This window comes from Acomys russatus, chromosome 1, assembly GCF_903995435.1.
Source record: "Acomys russatus chromosome 1, mAcoRus1.1, whole genome shotgun sequence".
Taxonomy (NCBI): Eukaryota; Metazoa; Chordata; class Mammalia; order Rodentia; family Muridae; genus Acomys; species Acomys russatus.
In genome coordinates this window covers 23,163,891-23,175,114 of record NC_067137.1, presented here as the reverse complement: position 1 = coordinate 23,175,114, position 11,224 = coordinate 23,163,891, and positions in this window count along the sequence as shown.

The following is an 11,224-nucleotide window of genomic DNA, read 5'->3' as shown; positions in this document are numbered from 1 at the left end:
CCCTCAACACTCATGGAGTTACAAGGGATTTTGGAGGTCTGTACTAAGAATCTGGAACAAAGACCAGGTTCTCTCTTCTTCTCTCTTCTCTTCTCTCTTTTCTCTCTCTCTCTCTCTCTCTCTCTCTCTCTCTCTCTCTCTCTCTCTCTCTCTCTCTCTCTCTCTCTCTCCGCCCCCCTCTGAAATTCATAGACAAACTCAGAGAAGAGTTAGTGTCATTGCCCTGAGTCTAAGTTCTGCAGGAAGGACAGGCACTTCTGTGTGCTTCAGTCTTGTGGAAGAACTCTTTCCTCTTCCGGAAGTTCTGGTCTCTGCTCTTAAAGCCTCCAGCTGATTGGGTGAAACCCACTCACAATATGGAGAGCAATCCACTTTAACGTGCACTGATTCTAAATGTTAATCACATGTAAAATTTACTGTCAAAAATGTTCTAGGCTAATATATGACCAAAAACTGGGTTCTATAGCCTAGCCAAGTTGACAGAAAATTAACCATTAGAATTCTTTCTCTTGCTTAGATTCATTATTTTTAAAATTGTGTGTTATATAAAATTGTGTGTTTGTGTAATTTTTTGTGTGTTTGTGTGAAAGAACTTGAGCACAGGTACCGGATGACACCAGAGGTGCTGGTTCCCTTGGAGCTGGAGTTACAGGTGATCGTGAGCCATCTGACATAGGTGCTGGGATTTGAACTCAGGTCCTCTGCAAGAGCAGTACGCACTGTTAACCTCCAAACCATCTCCTCATGCTCAGTTTTTTTTTTTTTAATTTGTAAAGGATTCATAATTTTGGTTCTTACATTTAGGTTTTCATTCCATCGCAGATTTTTAAGTATGATGTGAAATAAAGGCCCAACTTCATTCTATTACAAGTGGCTATCCAGTTGTCCCAGCAGCATTTATTGAAGATTATTCTTTTTGCACTGAATAGTCATGGTGCCTGAGAATCAGCCAATTTTTAGTATTAGATTCTATTGACCCTAGAGGTCTGTTCTTATGCCAGTCCGCAGCTGTATTTGTTTACTGTAGCTTTGTGCAAAGTCTTAAAATCAAAAAGTGAGTCTTCCAAGTGTTCCTTTTCAAATTTTGTTGTTTTTTTGGTTTTTTGGGTTTTTGTTTTTTGTTTTTTGTTTTTGGTTTTTTTGTTTTTTTGTGTTTTTTTTTTGTTTTTTTTGTTTTGTTTTGTTTTGTTTTTTTGTTTTGGCTCCTGGGAGACCTTTGTGATTCCTTCAACTTTTTAGGACAGGGTTTTCATTCCTGCCAATAGGGTCACTAGGGTCTGGATGGGGCTTACACAGCATCCCTACAGAATCTAGAGGTCGCCTTGGTAACAATGTCATCTTAACATCAAGCCTTCCCATCATGAACAAGGAATGTCTTATTTACTAGTTACTCTGTACAACAACATTTTGTAGTTTCCCATCTTATGACATAGCTACCTCCCAAGGCCCCACCTACTAATACTGTCACCTTGGGGGTTAGGAATTTAGTACATCAAGTTGGGGGATAATATCAGCCCCAGTGCATGTTGGGGAAGTTCCATGGTATTTCTAATTTGTTGGATGTGTTTTTAGAAATGAAGAGATGTTTGGTTTTCCCTGCACCACTGATGTGAGTGTGACAGTTCCCTGCTCTATGTTATTAGTATGGTATATAATGTCCTGATCATTGTGCTGTGTGTAGATATTCATTCACTATTTTAAAAATCATTTCCCTGTGTATGCGGTGTTATGTTCCATAACATTTTCATGTGAGTATGCTGTACATTGAGCACAGCCCCCCACTCTTCCCCACCCTTCTCCCACACTGTCTCCCCATTATCTTCACTCGCTCTTCTAGGTAATTTCATTTCTACTTTAGCGGCATGTTTACACATGTGATTTCATATCTACATAAACTCTAGCAATCACAAGTGAGAAAAATCGTCTGCTGTGGGCCTTTCTGAGCTTATTTGCTTAGGACGAGCTCCTTTTGCATCCTTTTTCACAAAAACTATGTAATTCTTTTTTTGTTGTTTTTGTTTTTCAAGACAGGGTTTCTCTGTGTGTATGCCTGCCTGTCCTGGACTCACTTTGTAGACCAGGCTGGCCTTGAACTCACAGCGATCCACCTGCCTCTGCCTCCCAAGTACTGGGATCAAAGGTGTGAGCCACCATGCCCGGCCATGTAATTCTTCTTTATGAAGGAAAAAAAATCCACTGTGTATGCACACGCATTTAAAATCCATTTCTCTGTTGTTGCAACATAGGTTGGTTCCATAAGTTAGTTATGCAGTAAACGCAGATGTGCAAATGTCTCTGTCATATTACACACCCACACATTCTTTGAATAAATTTCAAACTTTTATAATTGTCATTCTGTAAGTTCTGGCCAGTGCAATTAGGTGTACTATGTTTATGTCTGATGAAAAAGTTCTCCATTCTACCTTAAATTTTTTAGTAGTTTCACTAAGTATAAGTCTAGATAGGCCGTTATTCTCTTTCAACACATTAAAGAATGTTATTCTGTTGCTTTGTGGTGCCCACTGTTTCTAATAACGTATGAGCTCTTCACCTGACTACTCATTTGGATATGGGAACTCTTCTACTTGGAGCAGGTTGTAAGACTCTTTCTGTCCCATTCTTAGCAGTTTTGAATGTTCTTAATTCGCCTGTTTCTTGGCTCCTGCTGTCATAACACTTACATATCAATGAGTCTCAATTCTCACAAGTTTCTAGTTATTAAGTTAGAGAACAGACTGCTTCAAAGCCATTTTTAGAGCTGAGGAGATATGTCAGTCAGTGAGCTACTTGCTTTGCAAGCACAAGGACCTGACTTTGATCCCTAGGACTATGTAAGAGACCTGTGTTCGATGGCACACACTGTAATCCCAGCACAAGGGTAGGGGGTAGAGGCAGGCATGTTCTTGGGGCTCCCTGTCCCCCTAGTTTAGGCTTCTTGACAATCTCCAGGCCAATGAGAGACCTTGAGGTTGACTTTTGGCATCCATGTGAACAAGCTGCATTAAGCAGACACACCCCTGCATACTTGTGAACCCACATGAGCATGCACATGTACACACAAACATAGACAAAAAACCAGCAGTTTTTAGATTCCTGGAAATTTGAGCAGAAAGTACTGAGTTTTCCTATACTTCAGTGGTCTAATTTTCAAGTAATGTTTCCCTGCACTCTCGCTCCCCTTTCCCTCCGAGGCTCTTATTGCTGTATGTCCTGTGTTCCTTGGCTCTATTTTACGTCTCCACTCTGCATAGCACTCTTCAGATCTTTCATCACATGGAAATTCTAAATTGAATAGGATTTTTGAGATGGGGTTTCTTTTTCAGGAGCTTAGGGTAGCGAGTCCCTGCAGTAAAGAAACAGAGAGCTATGGTGACTCTGAACAGCTGCTTGCTTCTCTTTTCCCATGGACACAGTCTAGGATCCCAGTCAGAGAATAGCGCCACCTCGTGGCACCTCAGCTAGGGAACTACAGCATGCTCAGAGGCTCATCTCCAGATGATCCTAGATTTTGTCAAGCTGACATGTAATCGTGTCAGCTATGGAATTTGTGTGTGTGTGTGTGTATACATATACATATATTTAATAGATATATAGTATATAATTTATAAAGACTATATTTTATTACTTTAAATGCTAAATTTAGAGTTTTTACTGAAGTAAAAATGCTGTGCCTTTTTTTTTGTTGTTTGTTTGTTTTGTTTTTGTTTTTTTGGTTTTTCGAGACAGGGTTTCCCTGTGTAGCCTTGGCTGTCCTGGACTTACTTTGTAGACCAGGCTAGCCTTGAACTCACATCGATCCTCCTGCCTCTGCCTCCCGAATGCTAGGATTAAAGGCATGTACCACCACGCCTGGCATGCTGTGCATTTTTAAAAACTGCATATGTATATTTTGTTTTAGTTTTTGAGATAGGGTCTTACTTTATAGCCCTGGCTAGGCTGGTGCTCACTATGTAGTCCATGCTTGTCATAAACTTGTGACACTCTTCCTCCTTAGTCCCAAGTGCTGATATTACAGGCATGTCCCAGTACATGCAGCTGCTGTTATTTATAAGTTGTTCTGGATTCAGGAATTTGGTGAGGAAACTCCATGCACTATATGTGGCGTGGCCTGGTAGGGTTTGCTGTGATCTCAGCACTTGGGAGGTAGAAGCAGGAGCAGCAGGAGTTCAAGGTCACAGATAGGTAGGAAGTCCAGAGCAGCCTGAGCTGTGTAAATCCTTGTTTCAGCATAACGACAAGGCTGGGCAGGGTGGCTCATGCCTGCAACCCCAGAAGCTGGAAGGCAGAGGCAAGAGGATCAGGAGTTCAAGGTCATCTTCAGCTACTTAGACTTAGTAAACTAAAGACCATCCTGGGCTACATAAGACTTTGTCTCAAAACAAATAAAACAAAAAACCCTCACACATGCAAACACAAAGCACAACAAAGTGTTATATTTGTATATGTGTGTATTACACACATGCAAACACAAAGCACACTGTACGTGTGTGTTATACTTGTTGGAGAATATGTCTGTTATTGCCATATTGTTATACTTACTGGCTTACTCAAGTGATCTATATTATTGCAAATTTTGATGTTTTATAACAGTGACTTCCATCTGCAGAAAATTACCAGATTTGTTGAGGGTTCTGGCAATCCAGTGAACATTGGTTAAAATTCTCAGAGAAGGTTCTTTTACAACCTTGTGTTAAATTAATTTCTCTCAAAATGTATGAGGAAAACAACTCACAGGGAGAGTGGCTTCAGTTCCTGGCATGTGGAGGTAGCAGGGCAACATGTGGACATTGCTGCTCTCCTTTTACTACATGAGCTCCAGAGATGGAACTTAGGTCATCCGGCTTGGTGTCACAGATTTAATAAATCATTCACAAATAAATAAATGAGATGGTAACTAATGATACAGCTGCAGAAGATGAGTTAATACTTGATGTGGGTCATATCAATATCCATAGATGAGATGAGATGTGTTAATAAAATCTCCACGCTGGAATGTAAACCTGACAATGTTTCTTTCTATGTGTGTTTCTCTAGGCTTTGAAGCAACATGATGCAAAACAGATCCAGAAGCTCACAGATCGAAAAGATTCTACCCGTATCATTAGCTCAAGGCTAATGGCAGATCAACTGTGGATCTGCCTTAGGACTCTAGTCTTTAAGAGAGGGTGGAAAGGGGAGGGGATAGAGAGATGGCTCAGAGGTTAAGAGCACTGACTGCTCTTCCAAAGGTCATGAGTTCAATTCCCAGCAACCACATGGTGGCTCACAGCCATCACATCTGGCCTGCAGGCAGAATGCTGTACACAAATAAATCTTAAAAAAAAAAAAAAAAAAAAAGAGCAGGTGGAAGAAAGTGGGAAAAGAGGGTGTGACTGGAGAGTATACCATCTTTCTAACACCCTCCCTTCCAAAGTCATGCAAACAGTCCATGATTCCTCCATAGCTCCTTTTCTCATGCTTCTCAGTCCATATATTTTTATGTAAAGTCCCAATATGAGAAGGAAACTTGGTGGGACAGGAGAATGGATGAAGAAAACCCCCAAGAGTTTGATGAGGGAGGTCTGTTACCTTTATTCCTCTACCATGGATTCGGGGTAGACATCTTTGAGGGAAAAATGTGTCAGGATCTCTGTGTCCCCCACTGCCACATACTTCCCAGTCCCGTGCTTCTAATGGGATGCTTACAGTACATGATGGAGAGAGCTTAGCATGGACTTTTAAAAAGACTTGATAGCTGTGCTGTGCCACTAACTGCTCCATGATGGACACGACTTCACCTTTGCCCTCATGATTGTTAAATGACGGGTGTTCTCTTAGATGACATCAGCAGGCATTATGCTAAGTAGCAGCTGCTTTATTCCTATCACCAGCTTCACAGGTGGAAGAGGCCAGGATGAATTTTATTGGAAGTGACGATGTGACAGGGTGAGCAGAGTCTGACTTCAGTCTGCCCTACTGACAAAATGCCTGTGCTAGCTTGGTTCACGCCAACCTGATACAAGCCAGTGTTGTGTTGAAGAGGGCACCTCGACTGCCCCTTCCACATTGCCCAGCGGGCAAGACAGGGTGCATTTTCTTAATTGATGACTGGCGTGGGAAGGCGCAGCTTTGTGGGTGGTGCCACCCCTGGGCTGGTGGTTGTAGATTGTATAAGAAGGCAGAGTGAGCAAGCCATGAAAGCAAGCCAGTAAGCAGAATTCCTCCACGGCTTCTGTACCAGGGCCTGCCTCACAGATCCTGACCTGAGTTCCTACCCTGACTTCCCTCAGCAATGGAATAGTATCTGAGAAGTGTAAGATGAAACACATCTTTTCCCCACAAGTAGTTTGTGGTCACCATGTTTAATCACAGCAATAGAAACCCTAACGAAGGCACCATCTTAAGTGTAAATGCTATAAGTAAAATACCTGTACTTTTACTTCATTTACTATGACAGCAATTATCTCTTTCCTGAATTAACTTTCTATTTCTTCTCGGTTAGCTTACTGGGACTTTAATATCACTTCAGTTCCATTGACATTCTTTGTTTTTTTTTTTTTTTTTTTTTTTTTTTTTGACATTCTTTGCTGTGTCCAGTATTTCAGGACTTCCCATGGGCTGGACCCAGGAATATGTATGATGGTCAATAAACAAGAGTTTTTGATGGATCTTCCAACATCTGGAAAACACAAGGTCAGGAAATGGAGTTTCTGGGTAAAGGGTAGAGAAAGATTTAAAATAAAGGAAGGAAGGAGGAAAAGAGAATGAAAGGGAGATAAAGAGAAAAGTTTGAATAATAGAGACTTTTTGAGATGTACTTATGTTTTATGTGTATGGATGTTTTGCCTGCATGTATGTCTGTCCACCACATACATGCCTGCTGGCCTGCAGAGTCCAGAAGAGGGTGTGTCTCTCCTGGTACTGGAGTTACAGAAGTTTGTGAACCACCATGTCCATGTTGAGAATCAAATGTAGGTCCTCTGGAAGGGAAGTCACTGCTCTTAACTGCTGAGCCATCTCTCCAGCCCCCACAGCAGGGAGGTTTTTTGTTGTTGTTATTTGTTTGTTAAAATTCCATTTATTTATTTGTATTTTTTTCTTTTTTGTGCATGTGTGCACATGTGTTCCATGTCATGTATGTGGAAGTCAGAGGGCAAGTCATGGAAGTTGGTTCTCTTCTTCCAACATGTGGGTCTTAGGGATTGAACTCAGGTCATTGGCTTAATGACAAGCACAGGGGTGTGTGTGTGTGTGTGTGTGTGTGTGTGTGTGTGTGTGTGTGTGTGTAAAACTAGGGTGTCATTTCTTGGGAGCCATCCACCTGTTTTTTTTTTTAATTTCTTAAATTTTTTTTTCGAGACAGGGTTTCTCTGTGGAATAGTCCTGGCTGTCCTGGACTCACTTTTGTAGACAAGGCTGGCCTTGAACTCACAGCAATCCACCTGCCTCTGCCTCCAAGTGCTGGCACAGCTTCACTTTGCTTACTGAGATAGAACTTCTCACTTGGATTCACTGACTGGCCATGACTGGCCATGACTGGCCAGTGAGCCCACAGATGCACTTGTCTCTGTTTCCCCATCACCAGGGCACCCTGTCCTTTCATTATCATGTGGGCTCTGGGGATGGACCTTAGCTTTTCTATTTGTGTGGCATGCACTTCACTGACTGACTCATCTACCTTGCTCCCGATGGAGGAATTCTTCACATAAATAACTGATGTGTGTGAACGCAACTCCTTATCCCCCTCACAGCTCCCTTAGACCCAGCATATTTTGGACTTGAAATGACGACTACCTATCTTCTTCCTAATTTTCCCTTACTGGCTCCTAAGAAAATGGAAACATTTCTCTTGTTTTTCAGGTTGACATGTACAGAACTGAGTTTACAAGAATCCCACAATGCGTCTTTTTCCTCCGTCTCTGACTTTGTGGCTCAGGAGGTTGTCCCGCCTGGCTGCTACTGTAAAAAGGGAAAGTGTTCCAGTGACTACAGCATGTCCTCTGTGTCATCCAACAACAGCCCGAGCCTGTCTCATCTCCCTGTCCTTTCTGAAGGAACAACTTGGCAATCCCACAGCAATAGTGGGCCTGTTTCCCCGCCAAGGGAACCCTCTGTGTCTGGAAAACAAGGCACACCCCAGACTACTCCTCAGCTGACAGATCCTGAGGATGCCATATATTTTTTAGGATTTGGCAGTTCTTCCTCCCTTACAAGCTCTCAGCTCTTCTATTAGCTCTATTTTGGAATCCCTAGATCCTTGCAATCAACAAGAGAAAACAAAAGATAAAAGAATCGTTGAGTATCAGATCATGGGTCGAATTCTATTTTGAATGAGAGCCGGGGACCCCTAGCTTGGTCTCTACTCCAACTCTCTCCTTCAGTCAGAGGAGAACTGGAGGGGCGTGTGTCTCAGGAGGGCTCTGCTTTGCGGGAACAACTAGTGCCAGCTACAGAACCACAGACCGGAAGCACAACGCTTAGTCAGTGGCTACCAATAACTGAATTTCAAAGTGAGAAATGCAGAGGGTCGAACTTGAGGTCACCGTCTCCAAGTGTCAGACCTGCAGAACTGGAGCCATCTACACAATGGAGAGGTGTGAGGTCATCTGAATTGACTGACAGGCCAAAAGGGCGAGGAGAGAAATCTGTGGCATTTCATCTTGAGCCACAGTTGCCAAAAACCTCTCCACTAACAATAGGGCTTCAGAAACCAAAAACTTCAGAGCCACAGCCTCAAAGTCTCAAAACTGTGGAGGTAACCAAGGAGCCACGGGTTGAAAATGTAAGAGCCGTTCAGTGGCTACCCGGACCTGAGTTCCATGGTGCAAAGTTCGTAGGATTAAATTATGGCTCACCATCTCAAGGTGTCAAGTGTACATACTGTTGGGAGGTAGGAAGGCACCTGAAAGGACTCTGGGGCCAAAACCTCAAGGGAAAAAAAATCTGTGGATTTTAACCCAGGACCAGAACTAAAAAAAAAAAAAAAAGGCGGGGGGAGGAACTGTGCATCAACCCCAGAGCTACAGCCTCAAGGTGTGAAAACTGTGCCATTACTGCATGGGCCACAGCTTGAAAATACGAAATCTGTACAGTGGATACTGGTGTCTGAAATCCACATTAAGAAATCTATGAAAAGAGAAGAAGAAGAAGAAGAAGAAGAAGAAGAAGAAGAAGAAGAAGAAGAAGAAGAAGAAGAAAAGAAATCTACGACAAAAAAAAAAAAAAAAAAAAATCTTGGCCTGCAATCTAAACGCATCACACACAAAGAGTTAAAATCTCAGTACAACTAATGGATGAGAAGACATCTGATGCATTGACTACAAGGCCCAAGATACAAGGTAAACAACTTTCTGTGCTAACCCAGGAACATTCATTATCACAAGTTCAAAAGTATTGATTTAAAATCTGAGCTACAGTTTAGAAGTATGAAAACACGTGACCCAGCCTTAAGGTCAAAGGTCAGTAATATAAAATCAGCGGCATTCAAACCCAGGTTTCATTTAGAAGACAGCAACTCTCCTGAACTGACTCTGGAATACAGCCACAGGAAGTAATACCCCTAGGGTCATCTCCAGGAGCACAGCCTCAAGATGTGACATCTTTAGTGGTTTTTTGTTGTTGTTGTTTGTTTGTTTGTTTGTTTTTTTTGAGACAAGGTTTCTCTGTGTAGCCTTGGCTGTCCTGGACTCACTCTGTAGACCAGGCTGGCTTCGAACTCACAGCGATCTGCTTGCCTCTGCCTCCCGCATGCTGGGATTAAAGGCGCGCACCACCACTGCCCGGCTTCATCTTTAGTGTTTCAACAAGAGTCACAGTCATCATAAGTGAAATGTGGGGTGTTTAGCCAAGGGCCACAATCACAAAACAATAACAGAGTTGAAAAGCGCAAAATTCCCTGAGTTGGCACTTCAGACAAAGCCTCGAGGTATAAAACCTGAGATCAAGTCTGGGTCCCAGTGGCAAAGTGCAAAATATCCTGACTTGACACCTGAAACAAAGTCCCAAAATATGAAATGTGCTAAGCTAAGTCATAGCTCATCATTGACAGGTAAGCCATTTACTGACTTAACTGTGGGGACCAAAATTCAAAGTGTGAAACTAGACTCTAAAGTTGGACCACAGTCTCAGGGTATAAAATCTGATTCTGTGCTAAGGACAAAGCCTCAAGAGCTGCAGATGGAGGACTTTGGATCAGGCCCACAGTTACAAGATCTGAAGTCTTCGAGGGCGGTCATGGGCATGAAGGTCCAGGATGTCAAATGTGTGGGTAGACCACACTTACAAGGTCTGGCATCTGAAGCCTTTACAGAGAAGAGTGTTCATGGGGTGAAATCAGTAGAAATCAAACCTAGTCCAAGGTTACAAGGTGAAAACCCAATTTCACCCCAAAGAAGACTGTAGGGCTGGATTCACGTCCCTATTTGCTAGTCATGGGCACAAAACTTCAAGGTGTAGATGCTATGGGGCATCACTTTACAAGTGTATAAAGTCTTCTGAAGTAACAACACAGGTAAAATCCCAAGGTGTAACATCAGTGAACTTCAGTTTTGGACCACAGACACAATAAAAATCCATCTGAGTTGGTTCAAGGAGGAAAAGCTCCAAGATATGGAATCTGTAGAGTTTAGTCAAGGCCCAAAGTTACAAAGTATGACACTGGAGTTAACACCAGAGCCAAAGCCCCCAAATGGGGGATCTGTGAGGTTAAACTCAGGCCCTCAGCTGCAGGATGAGAACTATTCCAAGTTGATTCTGGGGACGAAACTTCAAGATGGAAGATCTACAGAGGTCAGTCCTGGCCTGCACTTACAGGTATGAAGCCTTCTCAAGTGACTTCAGGGGACACTTTCTAAAAAGAGAGACCCATGGGCTTTGTGCATCAGCCACTGTGGCAAGATGTAAAATCTTTTAATGGTCTTGATAGGCCATTGATAGGCATTTGATAGGAAACCTCTGCAGCTCCAGTTACCCTCTCAGTTACAGGGCAGGATACCACCTATGTTAACACCAGAATTACACCTTCAAGGTATGACCTCTGAGGCACTCAACCCTAGATCAGAGTTAAAGGTGTGAGCGCTGAGCTCACAAACCAACAAACAATGAAAGATAAGGAGGTTGATCGTGGTGCAGAATTGCAGGTTGTGGGATTATCAGAGTTGCCCTCAAACCCACCAATTTATAGCGTGATACCTTCTGAACTCAATGCTGGAAAGCAGGAGCGAGATGGGAAATCTCACACACTAGG